The 21,370-nt window shown below is 38.3% G+C and overlaps 1 long non-coding RNA gene across 6 annotated transcripts; it reads right to left on the minus strand.

Moving 5' to 3' along the window:
• Positions 1–5,381: 5,381 nt before the first annotated feature.
• On the minus strand, positions 5,382–16,573 carry LOC136749309 (uncharacterized). Of its 6 annotated transcripts, none has more exons than XR_010816737.1 (7): positions 16,442–16,572; positions 15,389–15,437; positions 12,345–15,070; positions 10,293–10,388; positions 9,723–9,922; positions 7,902–7,973; positions 6,076–7,498 (listed from the first exon to the last, which is right to left on the minus strand). It is a non-coding gene; the product is annotated as an uncharacterized LOC136749309 (long non-coding RNA). The 6 variants fall into 6 exon arrangements; XR_010816739.1 differs by having other exon boundaries at positions 12,345–12,483; positions 16,442–16,550; XR_010816735.1 differs by having other exon boundaries at positions 12,345–15,437; positions 16,442–16,573.
• Positions 16,574–21,370: the final 4,797 nt, after the last annotated feature.

A 21,370-nucleotide genomic window follows, 5' to 3' on the forward strand; every position in this document is an offset into this window, starting at 1 on the left:
ACGAGAAATCGCTGCCTGTTTGTTATGGCTTTCAACCTATTTTCCTGTGGTGCTCCATGTGTAGGCTTCCATGCTGGGTGGACACATAGTGAAGCTACGAGTAACTTTAAACAGTGTGCAAGTGCTGAGCTTTGATTATAGCCACCTATGCTCAGGCCACACAAGGGGCCCACTTCTATGCTTTTGAAGAGTTAAATGTTGTCACCAAAATGCAAACGATTTGCGCGCTTCCTGTAGCATGTTTCTAATTGAAACAGAACTCACTCGCATCCTGTTCTGGGTGTGAGCATGTGCACTGGGACTATGGCATGTCAAACACATTGGCTGCAGTCTATTGATATTCATGACAGGGTCTTCTGAGGACAAAATCTGTCAGGTCCAGCTATTAATAATCCATTTCAGAACAAAATGGTTAATTCACTGAAAATGTAATGTCATTCTTTGGAGGCATTTTTTCTTTTTCAATTCAAAGAATTTGGCAAAGAGCTCTAATAAAAGTCCAGACTAAACTTTGAGTCACAGTGGCTTTAGCACTTCCATTGTCAGGAGACACTAGGTGGAGGCTGTCTGCACTAGGGCAATAATAGCATGCACCTTTCTGAACCACCGGCCTTGGAATCAGGGTAAAATCAGTCACAGCTGAAATAAATCTGCTTAATTTTTTGGATAGCAACAACAATCCTCTTCCGGGCTGTTTCCTTTGATGAAGCTGTTGTGAGTGTGGGCTGACAGACAATAGCTGTTGTTTTCCTTCCATTACTGCTCCCAGGCAGTGTGCAGCAGATAATCACTGAAACCTTGATTCAGTGTGTTCTCATTATAATGTCTTCTTTAAAATAATTCAGTTACCAATCAGGAAGAAGGAAAAGAAGAATATGGAGGCATGTATTGATTCAAATTCATAGCGTTAGAAGCATAATGAGTTGAGTTACTATGACAGACTCATATTAGTGGGCATGTGGTCACAGTGCTATTGATGAAGTCAGACCTTCATACCTCCTTTTTTCGAAAATGTGATTTAGAACAACAACTACAAAAAGGCAATTTCTAATTTATTGTCACCTTGTGTGTGCATTTGATTGTAATTATGAATTGTGAATGAAATACTGGTCAATGGGTGTCAGTGAGGTTTCAGCAAACACAGCAGCACCTCATAGCATATGTGTTTATGTGTCTTGGATACTTGGTTCGACATACGGACATACGGGACCGCCTAACTGCCCAACACAGATTCCAAGTTCAGGCTTCTTCGCTAGATTACATGCACGACGGAAAGTGATAATTGAAACGAACATGCAAGCTAAAAAGTTTCTGATTACCATATTGTTTTTTCTACCACAACATCACTGCTAACAACTGTGCATAACCTTCACGCAAAAAGTCTGGTGGGTACATTTTCGAAGGGGCAAGAAACATTTCAAGGCACCTGACCTGCTGGGCAACCAGCATTTTAAAATGATGTCAAACCCTGGGATATATCTTTGGCTTCATATGTCTGTGTCTCTTTATGTGAGAGACTGTGGGAGTGGGTGTGGGTGTATGAGAGTGGGTGTGACTGTGTGTGTGTGCATGTGTGTGTGTGAGTGTGTGTGGTTAGTGGATCAGACTCTTTGGCATTTCCTAGTGATTTATAAAAGCTGTGGTAAAGAGTCCCAGCTGCTCCCCTGAAGCCCTAACTTTTCCAGCTGGTGTTGCTAATTTGCTGTCCGGTGATGAGAAAAGTGGATACAATGGAGGAATCTTGGCCATAAATACTGTATCTGCAAGTAGTTATAGAGATGTTAACAGAGCAGCCCACACCAGCACCAGAGCAATGGGATTTTCCACAATGCGCAGGCCAAGACACAATTTGGAGCATAGCTGAAGATATTGAATACTCTGTATAGAGTTACCAAGAGGAATAATAGTAACCAGCTTGAGCAATTCTTTCCCACACTGACACTGTGTTCAGGGGGCCAAGGTTGGTTAACAGAACTACAGACACTGACTCACGCACCGCAGCTCAGGCCAAGAGAGCGGGGGGTGAAGTAACCCCTTGGCAGCGCCTGAAGTAACAGAATACAGAGCTTGTTCTGTGCTCCCAACGATCCCCAGCACAAAACTGTGATCGTCTTTTTCTCTCCTTTTTGTCTTTCATATTCTTTGATGCTGAAAGCCATGCAAACATAGCTGGATTTGGACATTGCCACAGGCAGCAGGGGATTTGGACAAACACTAGGAGGGGTTAGGGAACTCTTTCTCCTTTCCTTCTCCCTCTTCCTAAGTCAAGAGGACAACTTCATGTGGGAGTGGGGAAATGGGGGGAGGGGGGCTACTACTACTACTACACTAGTATTCGTGAATAAGAGACATGCCTGTATTATGTGTGTCAGATCCAGTTCTAACGATGAGGCCCAGCCTTGAACTTGAGGAATCGGAGTGATGTGAAGTGATGATCAGAGTTTGGCCCAGAATCAAACCTTCTGGTCCAAATGGAGCCACCCTCAAATACACTAACGAGTACAGACATTGTGTAATTGTGTATGCCTTGGATGCAGGATAGTGGGTTTGTGCCAACTAATCTCCAAAGCACCAAATACCGGTTGTGTTGGCAGTCATCTCCACCACAGCGGCCTGTCATCAATGTTAAAATCCAATTGAGATTTTATTTATTCATCTGTTTATTTTTTTCTTGGATGAACTTAAAACACACAGTTCTTAATAATGATCCTGTACTGACCTGTCTACACCACTCAGATGCAGTGTTCCTGAAAGAACAGAATGATATACCCTCTAGACACCTGTCTGAACGGTGTGGACTGCATGCAACTCCAGTTTCCATGATGGATAGGGCAAGTAGGGACCACTTTGACAAAGGCCAAGGCTTTTTAACAAAATGTGAAATATATTACATATATCATCATCTGCTGCCTTTATCAATGTAAGAACAGGTACATGCACTTAAGTTTGCTTTTATGAAAGACTCCAGTTACTGTTGCAGCCAGGTCTGCTTCCAGGTAATTTTTGAAAAATCTGCCAGTTTTCCACAGGTTAGACAAAAATAACAGAAAATTGCTCCAAGCCAAACAGAAAACGTCTTGCCCAAAACCTCTGTGTTTCCTCAGGGTGCGTTCTGAAAGAATGTATCTGTAGTTCTTTTGGCCCGTCTGGCCTGATCACACAGCTTGTTTCTGTGGCTTTCTCCAAACACTGACTCTATTGTTGAGCGAGAGCAGCCATGGCAGGGATAGCAGAGGAATGTTTACATAAAATAAAGAAACTTCATTTTGGACCAAAGGGAGGAGGGGGGGAAAATCTCCATTGAAAGAGGCCAGTCAAAACAAGACACATTCCCTACAACTGCACCCAGATGTTGAAAGGTGGATTTCTTTAGGCAGTCAAGCTTAATAGAAGCCCCTACCCACAGAAACACACTCAAGCCTGATGGCTTTGCCAGTGAAGCACACTTTCAAGTCGACTACAAATGTCTGTAGAATGATCTTAAAAACCTTTTACACTGCCTGGTAGTAATCTGTAAATGTATATAGATAGGTACACATTTTTACACTGTGTCACTGTATTTCATCACTATGTGTCTGTCAGGTAACAGCTGAATTAGTTTTTTAATTATTTCATATAATTATGGTGATGATTCCATCTCATCAGTGACATCATCATTTTTGCTCATATCACCGTACATCATCTACAGAAATTATGACGTTGAAACTTTTTAGTTTATGAACTTTTCTTAGATGGATTTAATAATAATCATATCAACAAAAACTACTACTACAACAACAATAATACTAATACTAATACTGTAATAAAATAAATAAAATGAAGCATTTCACTTGTACAATCTGTCTTCATTCTTCTGTGTTTGATTTCTGTTTGATTTCAAAATGCATGGGGTAATATTGTATTGATTATAAGTAATTAGTAATTATGGGCATATTCTCTCAAAATACAAACTTGTGAGTTAATTTTAAATGCTTTTTTCCATCTATAAATCACAGCAATCAATCATTCCAAAACAGCAAGTAGGACATTCTGTAACATGGTGGAACAGCTCTGTGTATGGATTAAAGATTGATATGAAGGAAGAACAGATCAGTCTTCATATAACACGGCATGTGTTATGGCTTAGTGACTAGCAGCAAGTGATTGCTGAATTCATATGAAATAAAGAGGGGATCAGTGCACCAAATTATTATCGTCCAGTTCTGAATGAGTCCGTCTGTATCATGTTACTAATGTATTATAACAAAATCAGCAAATACTCAATTTAAAATTGTCTGGATGTTACTTTGTTTGGCTAAGTGGTTGTGAACGATTAAGTCTGTTGCTACAGTGTTGTTACATGTAATGTAGCCTTCACAAAGGTGCTAAATAATCTACCTACTGCAGCGTTCAAATATTATATTACCAAAATAGCTGGCTATGTTGAATCCTAGCCATGAAATCATGAATTTAGAGCAGTTAGCTAATGCAGTGACATAATTGGACCAGGATGTTGGATCTGTGTCCATGGACAATAATAATGCCAATGACCAACAAAAACGGTGTGTGTTCACAGATGCAGATGTATAACTGGCAACATCAGAGTGAAAACTAGCCCAATATGGCCAGTTCAACTGGGTATTCGGCTGCAGTAAACTGAGCAACCACAGTGAACACTGACAGCCTTCCAGGCTGAGAAATGAGAAATGACTCTGCTGGGAGGGCCTGCTGGACCTTGCCAATGAACAGGGCCATGTGTACTAGTCTCCAGTTTTATGTTAATAAAGTTCTTTGTATAGGTGGGGGAGTGCGAGATCTGCCTTGAGTCTACGCAAATGGGTTTTCAAGTCTTCCTGCTGGCTCCAGTTTAATGCTATTGTAGTGTGGAATTAAAACAAAACGGTAACAATAAAAACCCAAGGACAGACATTCTGTTGTCCAGGACTTTTTAATAATCATTCCCCTGCCAAGTAAAGAAGCTATTAATTATTTATTTCTATTACTTGTTTATTCTCTTTTACATGTCTGCATACCTGTCAGCCTAAGAACATGGACGCAGTTTTGAAACTTAAGGCCTCTGTTGTGACATCAGATGTTCTGTGCACACATCTCTTGTGCTATCTCTGTGTTCATTTCACAGTGTTGTACAGAAGCTCAGAGCTAGGGTACATTCATATAATGGTGGGAGATTATATTGCTTTTATTCATTCTTTGACTCCTTCCAGGTCAGGGTTATGTGTCCTTGTCCCAGAAGTTTGTTTATCTGTTACATTTACTTCTGCATTGACCTCCCGACAGCCTGCAGCTTTAACTGCCTGGATGTATCATCCCTGTCAATTAGATTAATGTTTCTCAGTATAACTCAGGACATCACTTAAAGAAATAAGCCAGTGGGCCAGTGCTGGGTTTTGGGAGATGGCTTATTTTATTTATTTATTTTGAACTGCAGTGATTTACTGTGCTCTTCAAAGACACGTGGATGGCGTGCACTTCAAACCAAATCACCAAAGGTGCATTCCTCTGCTCCACATTCGGCTGGAACAAGAGTTTGATTCAAGACCTGTGAGAGCCTTGCCTGAATCCTAGCCAAAGCAATTAGACTGCAGACAGGGTGTGTCGCGTGACCCTCCAGCGTGGAGCTTCAGGTCTTTCCTCAGAGCCGCAGAAAGGAAGGAGTTTGACACAGGCTCACACGGGAGTCTCTCATCAGTGCTGCGAAAGACGGTTTGCAAGGCTTTTAAAAATAACTGCGTGCACACTGCTGATGAAGGTGTTACACCCTGTTTAATCAAAATAAGAGTGATATGTTTTAGTTCTGAAAGAAAACTACTGTAACACAAATTTGAAAATGCTTATTACACTTTATAAACTATCACTTCTCATCAGTACCTTGTCAGTCATCCTCTCCAATCCTCCGAGATAGCTGCCACAGGTCTACTGAAAAAGCCAAGGAGTTAAAACCAACCTGCTATGTGTGGACAAAATACTGTGTCTCTCTGGCATATATGTAAATGGCATTTAAGGAGAAATCACAATAACAAACTAAAATAAATAAAACAATGTTTACAGTTCACATTATAGGACAACATTTAAACATTGAAGATAAATGCATTTTATTATAAACAAAGTTAAAGTATTCACATATATTTATTGAAAGGGTACAGGTTAGAGTCTTTTAAAGTGTGACACTGTATACTATATATCCACATAACATAAGTAACTATGATATATAATGTTCTATAACTAGGCCCACACAGAATCTGCAGGAATTTGTCTAAATTCTGTAGACATTTTTCTGTACATTCAGTGGAAAATCTGCATTAATATATTTTATATTGTTTTATACAACAATGAAAAAGAAATGTACTTGAATTAATATTTGTAATGTATTACACCACTATAACAACAACAAAATGTACATCCATTAGGATGAAACCTCAAATTACGATACTAAAGGTTTACACTAAATGTTTTGTCCTTGTTTAAGCAATTAAAATAGTAGTTTACCAACTACAAAGTAACATTATGAAATATTTACATTTGAGAATAAAAAAACTGAGCTATATGATCTAACCAAATGTACACAAAAACTCCAATATTCCTTTTACAGTAGGAATGCCAAAATCCAGTCCTGGATGGCCAACATTTTTTCACCCTAATTGAGCTCTTAATGACATAATTGAACAAAACATTTTCCGGGGACATGTATTCCGAGCTTTTTCATAAACAATCCACAACCCTAGATATTGACGGATACATATATATTTGACTGCCATCACTAAAAATGGCAAATTCTTTGTAACAATTATAATTTGTCTCATGATTTAATTCCACTGTTTCACCTTCACTCTGAAGGATAATCTTACTATTGTAAATTTTATTTGTATGGAGTTCACTGTAATGTTTCAGAAGGAAATCAAGACATGCAAGTAAACCCTTGTTTTCAGACTTTTCCTTTTCTAACCAGCTCCTTATCTCCATTAACTTCTGAATATTCCAATTTTTTGCACACTTGAACCGACACTGGGGTTTCACTGTAATTAACGTTGCATCAATGTCTGTTACGGAAGTACAGAAACTCAAGGACAGGCTATTACAAATCACATTCAGCACTGTATTTATTTGCCCTTTTCCAGACAGAGCTCTGCGGGCTTGGTGTATGCAAGGATCAAAATCATTTTGGCATTGGTGTCCTGCGAAGTACATGTTGTTTATGCTAGAGACCGAAATTGTGTCACCACAGTTAATTTTCTGGTGCAGTTGAGGGCCTCGACCATCTGAGCTTATAGTAAAATGTAACGTATATATTTTATATGGTTGCTTAAACTTCACAAGTATATTTTCACCAGTGACAAGAAGTGAAGCTTCTTTGACATTTGCTTCAGGCATGTAGCGAAAGACATCCAGAGCGTAATCTAGATTCATTCTCAGAACTGGATCCAATTTTTTTTTTATTTGTAGGTTCAGCTTTGATAACTTTATGTATTCTGAAGAAAGTTTGGAGTCTCCATAGATAATTCTAAAAAGACAAGAAAACATGGAACAAAATATGTTACCCTGGTTTGAACTTATTATGAGATTGTTCACAATATTATAATTAAAACTGTTCTCTAAAATATTTTTCAACATGTACACATTTTCGTTTGGATTTTCCACTTTTAAAAAATGTTACCCAGTTTTTCAACATATTAAGTCTGAAGTCTGAATAAACATTTTTCAGATTGTACTATTTCTGCTATTTTATTCATGGTATTAATTATATTGTCTCTCCTGCTAAGGTAAGTATATTGATATTCCTGAACTTTACAAGGTAGTTGAACAATCAAGTAACACATTTTTGAGAATTACCTATCATAGGTGTGATATCAGTAATATCACGTCTTATTAAATCACAGTAAATCTGTAGTTCTGCAGTCACTTACTGTGTTTGCATTGTAACTCGCTGGTCAGGTAATGTGCAATTTCCTGTATTGATAGTAGATATCAGATTCAATCTGTTGAAAAAATAACACAGGTTTAACTTCTGAAACCAAGATATGAGGTTCAGAGAATCTCAGACAATGCAGACACTTTATTTGATGTTTATACTCAAGATTGGCTTTATCTTACCTACAGTATTTGAGAAGCAAGAGCTGGGATTATAATTAGATTTTGAGATTCCCAATGTATTCTCGTGTTTCTGGAGTAGCACATAGTTATCCTTCAATTTGAAAATAATACCCAAAGGGGGATGGGACATTACACATTGCAGCGGGAACTCATGAACAATGTTTCTAACAAAGCTGCCAATAGGCCACTGCACATTGTCACTCAGGACAGACATCCTGTCTCTTTTGCTGTTCACTGGGATTGTGACTTCTGTACTTGTGAGACAAAAGCCTTTTCTACTTCTATCTGTTTTGATATTACCTGGGTGCTGCAAATAATACAAATTAGCTATTCCCTGCAATTTCACTACCCCCCGCTCTGGCTTGCAGGGCGTGGCACAGACGTTGTTGTTATTCCTTTCCCAGTTAAGCATGGCCTTATAGACTCTGCTCCTGGTTGAGACTGGTGGTGTGCCGGCCTCTGTTGGTTCCCTGCCTCTTCATGCTGCTGTTGCAATTCATTTGTGCTCAGCTTGCAATTTCGCCAACATGTAGGCTCAAATCTGGCTTCTCAAGTCCAGTTGATGGTTTCCCTCACTGCTTGGCTCTGGATAGTATTCTCTTTTTCAGATAACCGAAGTGGGAAAGTTTTTTGACGACGTTTTGCTTGGTTTTGCATGGTTTATACCCTACCTTAGTCGCAGGTTGGCGATTTGAGATATAATATGTGAAGGAGAATTCCACAGTTTCCATGCCTGAATAATACACAGATCCTCTCCACAAAATTAGTAATAAATTATCTTCTGTTCTGTGATATTTGGAGGGTTTCCAACCCTGGTCCTGCAGGACTCCTGTGTCTGCTGCCTTATATTGAAGCCCTGTTGTCACCTGCTTACCAAAAAGATATCCACCTGTTTAAGAGCTGAAAACAATCAATAAGGTTGAAGACCAGGCAATTATTAGTTCAATTAAGAGTTCAGTGATGAGTTTGGTTGTAATGAAAACCACAGACACAGGACTTGTCCAGGACCAGGGTTGGGAACTACTGACCTGGAGGTACAGTATCAGAGAGCAGCTCCACTTCAGTTTTCAATAGAATAATTATAGAGGGCCTCGGTAAGCCACTATACAAATAAAAGGCTTGGAAGTGAAAAGACAAGAACCATTGAGTGATTGATTTTAAATTATGTTTAGCTGTTTGTGTTAGAAGCATATGAATGCACATTCTAACTTTCTTATCTTTTTACTTCTGCATAAAAGTGATGATTTTAAACATACCCATGCTTTTAATAGATCAAAAACAAGTAACCAGTTGTGAAATACAATCTATAACAAGAAAAATTTCAGGGCACATTTCCTTGACATTTTATTTCCCTGTATATCTTAAAAAACAAAAATGCCTGATTTATCACTTGCCCAGATTAGCCCTAGTCTTGAACTTCCTTATCTAAAATAACATTGGGAAGTCTATACTTAGTTTAAATCTGTGAAACCAGCTGAAAATGTAAAATTTCTTGACAATATTAGACTTCACACCCAAGTAATGATAATATAGTTCAAATCTTTATATTGATAGTCACAGCACATGTGTGATCTCTGTAGTCATTATTATTTAATAAATATATATATATATATATATATATATATATTCCTTACGTGTTTAGATGCTGTTAGAAGTGGAAAATCTTGCAGGAAAATGTTGCATCCTCTGGGTGAGTGCAGAACAAACCAAGTGACAGAGTCTTGAAACCACTAAACTAAGAGGAAGGGTTCAGTTTAGTTTCAGTTTCATTTCTCCTGAAGTTCCCTCCCACTAGCAGAGTTTTTCACTGTTGTTTTTTTTCGACTGGTCAAATCTAAATGTTAGAAACCAAAAAACATGAACTCATAGTTAAAATGTGAGGTTGAGGATAAGGTAATATGTAGATAAAAAGATATTTGAAGTCAGAAGATATGTCTACCTTGGAGACAAAAAACACAGCTTGACAATATTACTTCACACCCAAGAAACTATAATATAGTTCAGACCTTTATATTGATATGCACAGCAAGCATGCATTCTCTGTACTCATATTTTGATTTTATTTTATTTTGGTTAAACTTTGTTACATACTTTTTTCTACCATAACCATTTTAATTGGTCAAAAACAAATTATATATTGAACTAATTGAACAGGTGTTCCTAATAATCCTTTAGGTGAGTGTATATATATATATATTCCTTACGTGTTTAGATGCTGTTAGAAGTGGAAAATCTTGCAGGAAAATGTTGCATCCTCTGGGTGAGTGCAGAACAAACCAAGTGACAGAGTCTTGAAACCACTAAACTAAGAGGAAGGGTTCAGTTTAGTTTCAGTTTCATTTCTCCTGAAGTTCCCTCCCACTAGCAGAGTTTTTCACTGTTGTTTTTTTTCGACTTTAGAAACCAAAAAACATGAACTCATAGTTAAAATGTGAGGTTGAGGATAAGGTAATAAGTAGATAAAAAGATATTTGAAGTCAGAAGATATGTCTACCTTGGAGACAAAAAACACAGCTTGACAATATTACTTCACACCCAAGAAACTATAATATAGTTCAGACCTTTATATTGATATGCACAGCAAGCATGCATTCTCTGTACTCATATTTTGCTTTTATTTTATTTTGGTTAAACTTTGTTACATACTTTTTTCTACCATAACCATTTTAATTGGTCAAAAGCAAATTATATATATATATATATATATATATATATATATATATATATATATATACACTCACCTAAAGGATTATTAGGAACACCATACTAATACTGTGTTTGACCCCCTTTCGCCTTCAGAACTGCCTTAATTCTACGTGGCATTGATTCAACAAGGTGCTGAAAGCATTCTTTAGAAATGTTGGCCCATATTGATAGGATAGCATCTTGCAGTTGATGGAGATTTGTGGGATGCACATCCAGGGCACGAAGCTCCCATTCCACCACATCCCAAAGATGCTCTATTGGGTTGAGATCTGGTGACTGTGGGGGCCAGTTTAGTACAGTGAACTCATTGTCATGTTCAAGAAACCAATTTGAAATGATTCCACCTTTGTGACATGGTGCATTATCCTGCTGGAAGTAGCCATCAGAGGATGGGTACATGGTGGTCATAAAGGGATGGACATGGTCAGAAACAATGCTCAGGTAGGCCGTGGCATTTAAACGATGCCCAATTGGCACTAAGGGGCCTAAAGTGTGCCAAGAAAACATCCCCCACACCATTACACCACCACCACCAGCCTGCACAGTGGTAACAAGGCATGATGGATCCATGTTCTCATTCAGTTTATGCCAAATTCTGACTCTACCATCTGAATGTCTCAACAGAAATCGAGACTCATCAGACCAGGCAACATTTTTCCAGTCTTCAACTGTCCAATTTTGGTGAGCTTGTGCAAATTGTAGCCTCTTTTTCCTATTTGTAGTGGAGATGAGTGGTACCCGGTGGGGTCTTCTGCTGTTGTAGCCCATCCGCCTCAAGGTTGTACGTGTTGTGGCTTCACAAATGCTTTGCTGCATACCTCGGTTGTAACGAGTGGTTATTTCAGTCAAAGTTGCTCTTCTATCAGCTTGAATCAGTTGGCCCATTCTCCTCTGACCTCTAGCATCAACAAGGCATTTTCGCCCACAGGACTGCCGCATACTGGATGTTGTTCCCTTTTCACACCATTCTTTGTAAACCCTAGAAATGGTTGTGTGTGAAAATCCCAGTAACTGAGCAGATTGTGAAATACTCAGACCGGCCCATCTGGCACCAACAACCATGCCACGCTCAAAATTGCTTAAATCACCTTTCTTTCCCATTCAGACATTCAGTTTGGAGTTCAGGAGATTGTCTTGACCAGGACCACACCCCTAAATGCATTGAAGCAACTGCCATGTGATTGGTTGGTTAGATAATTGCATTAATGAGAAATTGAACAGGTGTTCCTAATAATCCTTTAGGTGAGTGTATATATATATATTTTGATAAGAACATGCAATGGTAAACAAAAATAAATGTTCCCAGAACTCGGTGCCCTCAATCTGCTCACTCAGATAGGTATTGCACTTACACAAACATGAATTATAGTAATCATAATTCTTCATCCCATAAGGGTATGTATTTGGTGAGAGGCAGCCATCTTGTTGTTTGACTAGTTTCAGACCACCACGGTGCACACTCCCCCTCAGAAGAAGAGGTAGTTATAGTAGGAGACTCAATTCTTAGAGGTGTAGATCATACAGTGTGTTCTAGTGATAAGGAGACCCACATGGTAACGTTGCCTGCCTGGTGCTCAGGTTGCAGATCTCCCTAAACTAGTAGACAGGCTACTGGCCAAAGCCAGGGGGAATCCACTGGTCATGGTCCACATTGGAACCAATGACATAGGAAAAGGCAGGGCAGAGGTTCTGCAAGACAAATTTAAAGAGTTAGGAAAGAAACTAAAGAGCAGAACCTACATTAGGAGAGCGTATGTGCAGAGTAATTGAGAATCTTTTAAACTAGGGACCAGGGGGGCAGGGGGCTCTGAAAATGGGAGATGTTCCACTAAGGAAAGAAAACAAAGGGAAAGTCCTGAAATGTTTGTACCTCAATGCCAGGAGTATGAGGAACAAGATGTTAGACCTAGAAGCCACAGTGCTGGTGTGTGACTATGATGTTGTAGGAGTGACCAAAACATAGCTTACAGAAAATGATGGGGATGAATACAAGTTGAAAGATGGGGGATTTAACTTTCCCAAACTTAGACTGGGAAAGCCCAGTTGGGACTACAGAAGCAGCAATAGAAATGGTTGAGATGGTAAACGACTGCTTTCTAACTCAATTTGTCAGAGAATCAACCAGGGAGAGTGTATGCATTGACTTGATCTTTTCAAATGACCAAGATAGAGTCAGAGGGACACTAGTTAGAGAACCAATGGCAAACTGTGATCACAGTATCTAAGTATCTTAGAAAACTAACAAGATGTGGCAAATGTTCTAAATGAGTATTTCACAGAGGTTTTTACAAAAGAAAAAATGGATAACATGCCACATGTTAACAACCAGTCCAGTCAAACCCTAAGAGAGATCAGGATAAATGAGGAGGAGGTACTAAAGGGACTAGCAGAATTAAAAACAAACAAATCACCTGGGCCAGATGGGATCTTTCCAACAGTACTTATATAAATGAGGGAAATTATTTATAGGCTGCTAAATAAAATATTCCAGAAGACACTTGTGGGATGTGCCAACTGACTAGAAGACAGCAAATGTCATACCAATCCACAAGAAAGGGGAAAAAACTGAGCCAGGAAATTACAGACCAATCAGTCTCACCTGCATCACCTGTAAAATGTTGGAAAAGATGGTTAGAGAGAAAATAGAGGAGCATCTTAATGAAAACCATATTCTTGGAGATAGTCAACATGGGTTTAGATGAGACAGATCATGTCTTACTAATTTATTGGAATTTTTCTAACACACAACTGCAGCTGTAGATCATGTGAAAGCATATGATATGATATACTAAGATTTTAATAAAAAGCTTTTGATAAGGTTCCACACCAAAGATTGATCCTCAAATTGGAAGCTGTAGCATTCAGGGTAATGTAAGTAGATGGATTATGAACTGGTTGATGTGTAGGAAACAGAGGGTGTTGATTAGAGGAGTCGCTTCTAACTGGAGTGAGGTTGTTAGTGGAGTTCCACAGGGATCAGTATTAGGGCCTTTGCTTTTTCTAATCTATATTAATGATCTGGACTCTGGGATAGTTAGCAAACTTGTCAAATTTGCAGATGATAATACAATAGGTGGCTCAGCAGATACAATCTCGGCAGCACAGGTTATTCAAAGGGACTTAGATAATATTCAGCTGTGGGCCGACACCTGTCAGATGAAATTCAATGTGGACAAGCGCAAGGTATTACATGCAGGTAACAAAAATGTCCACTATAATTACACTATGGGAGGAATAGAACTAGATGAAGTAATGTATGAGAAAGACCTAGGAGTCTATGTGGACTCCTCACTTTCTCCATCCAAACAATGTGGGGAAGCAATAAAAAAGGCAAACAGTGTTAGGGCATATTGTCAAATGTGTAGAATTGAGAACAAGGGCAGTAATGTTCAGACTGTACAATGCACTAGTTAGAGCTCATCTGGATACTGTGTACAGTTCTGGGCTCCACACTTCAAGAAAGATATCGCAGCTCTAGAGGCAGTTCAGAGGAGAGCAACCAGACTTATTCCAGGTCTGAAGGGAATGTCCTACTGAGAGACTGAGGAACTGAACCTTTTCACCCTGGAACAGAGGAGACTACGTGGGGACTTGATTCAAGTCTTCAAAATCATGAAAGGCATCGACCACATCAAACCAGAGGAGCTTTTCCAGATCAGCAGGGACAGACGAACCCGGGGACACAAATGGAAATTGGGCTTCAAGGCATTAAAAATGGAAAACAAGAGACACTTCTTCACACAGAGAGTTGTAACAATCTGAACAAACTCCTCAGCGATGTGGTAGAAGCTGAACATTTCGGAACATTTAAAATCAGACTGGATAGGATCCTTGGATCACTCAGATATTAATGGAAACCAAACGAGCACGATGGGTCAAATGGCCTCCTCTCATTTGTAAACTTTCTTATGTTCTTCTTCTTATGAGTAAGAGAATATATACAAGCTGAAATTAATAATATTTTTTGTATTGTTTTATTTAAACTACTGAAACCACAGACATCAGTACAAGTAAATCTTGTTATATAACATGAAATTGAAAGAAACATTTCCCGAATATAAACTGTTTTGATACATTTTTATATTTAACTCTTAGATAATTTGACCTTGGGGTGGTTAACGCTGCTGCCTCACAGCTCCAGGGGTCCTGGATTTGAGTCCCAGCTCGGGGTGCCTGTCTGTGTGGAGTTTGCATGTTTTCCCTGTTGTCAAGAATGGACTGGCATCCCATCCTGGGTGTATTCCTGCCTTGTGCCCTATGCCTGCCAGGATCGGCTCTGCAACCCTCGCCAGGATAAGCAGTTTTGAAAATGGATGGATGGATAATTTGAATTTGTGTGCTTGCTAAACATATATTTTATAGCAATATTTAGGCACTTGTTATAAACGTTGCATCACAAATATAGAACACTCCAAAGATTTTTTTCACCAGTATCCTTGGCAGTGACTTAGAAATTGCAGAATGTATCATGTAATAGCGTAATATAACCTAAATTATTAAAAAAAAAATCAGTTTATTAACATAATACTTTTAAGTGCATTTGATATATGACCCAATTTACCTACTTTTCTGCTTGTCAGTTTTGAATACTTACGTCTCACTCATTGCGATTGTTCTTGGCTGAGCAGGATATTGTACAGAATCTGTGAAAGAAAAAGTGAGAAAATTTGTGTTTGTTTCTTGTGTACTAAACAGTGTTAAGAAAGGTTAAAGGTGGGGTGTCATCATTTTTTACTTTTTTCAGAATTCACTTTTAAAGTACTGTCGGTAGCATTGCCAGAAGGGCCGGATCATTTTTTTGTTTGATGGGGCGCTTGACTCCCGTGTGGCAATTCCTCGACACCCCCCTCTTCCCCCGGACCGCACTTTGCGACCCCCAAAGTGGTGACCCCCCAACACAATGTCATATTTGTAAGTGCATTGTAACCGTTCTGAGGCTCGCTTTCTCTAATTTAGAAGAATTTAGAAAAATGCCCCCAAAATCATTTCTGTACTTAATACAGTAAACTACTTGAACCTATTAGTGTCTGCATACGAACAAAGGAAATATTATAATTAATAATAATGAAATACATACAAAGTATATACTAAATTATTATCATTATTATTATTATTATTATTATTATTATTATTATACTATTCTTTGCCGTGCATGATAATTAAGCACTATTATTAATTTGAGCGAAGGTGCATGAGCTAATTATCAGCCTATCATGCCACCGCATATTAAACTAATACAATAAAATAAAAAAATGTGTATTGCTCTCCTGTATCTGATGTGGGGGACTGTGGGGGTGAATTTTACTCAGTAACATCGCTTTCCCTGTCTGTCATCCGCCACGTCACGCACTCTAGCTCTTCCTGGTACAGGAGCCAAAGGTTTTTTTAAACAGTCTAACAAAAAAATTGCTTTTTCCATCTTATAAGCAACGGATGTGAACACATTTAGAAACTATAGATACAACTTTTAACGTAAAAATAACATGAATAGAGGTTGATGGAGAGCTGATTCTGGCTCATAATATCACTCATATATACTGATCTTACTGCTGTACATATAGTAAAACATCTGCATCACTTTTTGTCTATGATTATGTTTTATTCATTACAAAACAAAACAAAAATGATAGAAATATATATTCCTTACGTGTTCAGAAGCTGTTAGAAGTAGAAAATCTGGCAGTGAAAGGTAGAAGTCCTCTGGATGTGTGCAGAACAAACTGACAGTCTTAGAATCACTGAGACTAAGAGGAAGGAAATTAGTTTCAGTTTCGTTTCTCCTGACGTGAGATAGAAAAAGAGATTCATCTGAGAACAAAACAAAATATGTGACATAATTGAGAGAAAAAAAATAAAATGGCAATGGGTGAGACACATTGCAAAAAGAACAGACCAAAGAACAACAAATTAAACTATTGAATGGATCCCAAGAGATGAGAAAAGACCTAGAAGATGAGCACATAAAAGATTGGGAGATTAAGTCATACACTTTGCAGGCATGACATGGAAAAGAGAAACTGTAGATCGAAGCAAGTGGAAACATCTTGGGATGGCTTTCATCCAGCAGTGGATCGATATGGGCTGATGGTGATGATATAGAGAAATTGAAAGCATGTGTATCAGTGGCAGATTCACACTGTCTTGAGAAGTTGAGGAGAGATTAAGATTTTTTGCTGATACTGTACACATGCCTGAAGTGGATACTTCTTAGCAACTGTTGTGGTAGGTTTCTTATTTTATGTTTAATCAACAATCAGGGGAGTAGACTTCAACCACTACAGTGTCACATGCTTAGTTAAGAGGGTGTCTTTGTAATGATAAGTTAAGAAATGTGAATGTTTATCCAAAATAATGCCTCCTGGCACATGCAATGAAGATAAAATAAAGCCCTCAACTAAATCACACAACACTAAAAATCTACATTTAACTTATCTAATATGCAAAGAGCAAAGTAAATAAACACACACACGCATATAATTTTGTAAAAATCCAAATAATTTTACAGATCTTTATTGTAAAGGGTTTACTTAATGAACATGCACCTATGGAACAGTCTTTAAGACACTCACAGCTTACAGACGGTAGGCAATTAAGGTCACAGTTATAAAAACTTTGGACACTAAAGAGACTTTTCTACTGATTGTGAAAAACACCAAAAGAAAGATGCCCAGGGTCCCTGCTCATCTGCGTGAACGTGCCTTAGGCATGCTGCAAGGAGGCATGAGGACTGCAGATGTGGCTAGAGCAATAAATTGCAATTGTCCGTACTGTGAGACGCCTAAGACAGTGCTACAGGGAGACAGGAAGGACAGCAGATCGTCCTCGCAGTGGCAGACCACGTGTAACATCACCTGCACAGGATCGGTACATCCGAATATCACACCTGTGGGACAGGTACAGGATGACAACAACAACTGCCCGAGTTACACCAGGAACGCACAATCCCTCCATCAACGCTCAGACTGTCTGCAATAGGCTGAGAGAGGCTGGACTGAGGGCTTGTAGGCCTGTTGTAAGGCAGGTCCTTACCAGACATTACCGGCAACAACGTCGCCTATGGGCACAAACCCGCCTTCGCTGGACGTGATTTCCTGCAAGACGGGAATGTCAGTGTTTTGCCAAGGCCAGCGAAGAGCTCGGATCTCAATCCCATTGAGCACGTCTGGGACCTGTTGGATCGGAGGGTGAGGGCTAGGGCCATTCCCCCCAGAAATGTCCAGGAACTTGCAAGTGTCTTGGTGGAAGAGTGGGGTAACATCTCACAGCAAGAACTGGCAAATCTGGCGCACTCCATGAGGAGGAGATGCACTACAGTACATAATGCAGCTGGTGGCCACACCAGATACGGACTGTGACTTTTGATTTTGACCCCCCCTTTGTTCAGGGACACATTATTCCATTTCTGTTAGTCACATGTCTGTGAAACTTGTTCAGTTTATGTCTTAGTTGTTGAATCTTTTTATGTTCATACAAATATTTACACATGTTAAGTTTGCTGAAAATGAAAGTGAAAGTTGAAAGTGAGAGGACATTTCTTTTTTTTGCTGAGTATATATGTATTTGTTGATAAGAACATAAGAAAAAAAATTGATAAAATGCCTTATTCATAATTTTTTTACCCTCTGGAACAGTATATTTTTAAAACTTTTTTTTCCTTTCTTTTTTGTATGCTCCCAGAACTCAGTATCTGCACTCTCAGATAGGTGAATTATAGTAATCATAATTCTCTGTCCCATAAAAGTAAGATAATATATACCAGCTGAAATGAATTATTATTTGTATTATTATTATTTAATTTAAACTACTGAAACCACAGAAATCAGCACTGGCATACATTGTCCTATGAAATGGTAAAAAACAGATTTCCCAAATATAAACATATATTTTGATACATTTTCATATTTATCTCCTAGATAATTTGACTTTTTGTGTTTGCTAAATACATATTTTATAGGAATATTTAGGCAGTTGTTATACAAATTGTATCACACATACAGAAAAGTGTTAAATATCTCTATTATTTCAGATTTTTTTCACCCAAATTCTTGGCAGTGACTTAGAGATTGCAGAATGTATCATGTAATAGTGTAATATATTCTTTATTATATATAATTACAGTTTATTAACATAATACTTGCCTTTTAAGTGCATTTGACATAGGAACAATAACCTGATTTACCTACTTTTCTGCTTGTCAGTTTTGATTACTTACGTCTCACTCATTGCGATTGTTCTTGGCTGAGCAGGATATTGTGCAGCCCGCTCCCCAGTGCTAGAATCTGTAAATCTTTGTTCCTTGTGTTTTAAAACAGTGTTAGCTGTCGTACAGGAAAGGTTAAGAGCCAGGAAAAGAACAGAACATGGTTATTAAGTGGTGATTAAAGCCAACTCAGCCATGGAACCATGTAGGGTTTTTAATATAAAATAAATTAAGACAATCTATATATGAACTTTATCAGTTTACAGAGAAGGAGATATGACTCTCAGATCTCAGATCTCTCAGTGGTGGCACACCTGTGATACTGATAACAGCTCCTGGACAGTCAGTAAACATGGATCAGCTGTCTCCTTGCAGCCAGGTGGTTGGTTTAATTTTTGTTTCTGGGGAATTCTGGACAATGCTATTGGCTAACTGGGCAGCCAAAATTATGGTTTGTTTTCATATACCTCTAAACCTTGTAACTGGGTATTTGTGCATTTTAAATTGCTCTACTTAATTCTATTGTTGTTGCATTTCCGCTTGTAAAAACTGATACATCGGATGAAGGGAGGTTTGGGTCTAGTTTCATATTTTGGTGCTTTCTATGGCTGGTGTTCTGACTATTCGGACAATAGTCAGAGCCCCAGTACTAACTAACAGAATAAATGTTCCTTATGTACTATACATAAATTTAAAATGCATTCTATCATATTTTATTAAACACATTAATGTATTCTAAAAAAGTGATATATTTTTATCATGTTGCAGATGTTTCCATAATATATATTTATATTTATGTATGGATGTCATTTTGTAATTGTATTTTAAACTATAACTACATTGTATAGGGCATGATGACATCCCTAGTAGATCAAGTGTACCTGCCATTGTTTTGGAATTAATTAGAAGAGACAAAACAAACTGGAGAGCAAAGTCAATGAAGTGTATGACCCCAGAACTGGATTTCTTAAAGGGGAACATGCACAGTTCTTAGAATTATTGCTCTATACCTGTGGCTATAGTGTATAAGTAAGATATATAGAACCTTTCCAGTCTCTGTGTCAGATTGTCTTCCTTCTTCCCTTTCTCTACTACTGTACAGCAAACAAGAAACAGAGTTAGATCAGGAAGAATGTCCCATGACTATGGCCATTGGAGGAACTGACTGATGACAAAATAAAGGGACTGCTCATTAACAGGTGTGATAACACTGAACTGCAACTCATAATTAGAGGCAGAACAGAAGGAAGGAGAGTTTTGCCAAGGACTGATAAAATACTGCTATAGTCAGTATCCTGTCACACCAAGGATGTGAACTAGAGCCAGTGTAGATTCATGTTAGGATTAAATGGCCATTTAAAAGATTCAGAATTTTAACAATATCATTACACCCAGACTCAGGAACAGGATGCTTGTATTTAAACTTAAATTCAATAGAAAGGACAACTACAACTACTATTCAACAGAGACAACATATAAGGTCCAGTGAACAATAATGAATGAATGCACGAGTAAATAAACAAAATACAAAAAAACACTTTCTTGCTGAAACTAATGTGAATGAAATTATGTAAAGAAACCTGTGTGGAGATTTGGCATCAGTTTCAGAGCCTTGTGATGCAAAACCATTCCCCAGCAACAGACAGTTCCCATGGAAACAGGGAGCTGCCAAAGTTCCTTGTTGACAAATGACAGCTCCCTTCATTGCAGACTACCTTTCCACTAAAACATGCCAAATCCCAAAGACAGCAGGCTGCAGTCTTCAGCCCGGAGAGAAATCCCAGCACTCCCCATCAGCATGAAGACTCTCATTTTCAATGGATCCTCACAGCTCTGAGATATTTATACCTCTACTCAAAACCTGACACTATTACTCACTACACTACATGACAGAATGAAGATAAATTACAGTCTTTCAGAGTCTCTGCCTTGTACAGTTCTATTAGTAGTAGTAGTAGTAGTAGTAGTAGTAGTAGTGGTATTGTATTATATGCTCTCCTAATATGCACATATGTTGTTGTTGTTGTTGTTGTTGTTGTTGTTGTTGTTTTTTTTTACTTTACAGAAGTAAGGCAAAGACAAACTCTAAATCCAACCCACAGTCCCTCACATACTGAATATTTAGTGTATAAAAAAGATTTTGCACTACAGCACTATAAAAGAAAAGTGTTGAGATAACATAGACAGAGATAGTTTAGCAAAGGTATTTAAAAGCATGCAGTAAATATTCTGAACATAGGAACAAACAGCAAATATGTCAAGGGGCAAATAAGAGCAGCATTCGCATACAGAATCCACGACAGCGATCCAGATCTATACAGCCGTGAAGCTAGAAACATTTCTGTTGAAATTTCTGTGCTTACACAATGAAATGTT

The sequence above is a fragment of the Amia ocellicauda genome, chromosome 1, assembly GCF_036373705.1.
Source record: "Amia ocellicauda isolate fAmiCal2 chromosome 1, fAmiCal2.hap1, whole genome shotgun sequence".
Classification (NCBI taxonomy): Eukaryota; Metazoa; Chordata; class Actinopteri; order Amiiformes; family Amiidae; genus Amia; species Amia ocellicauda.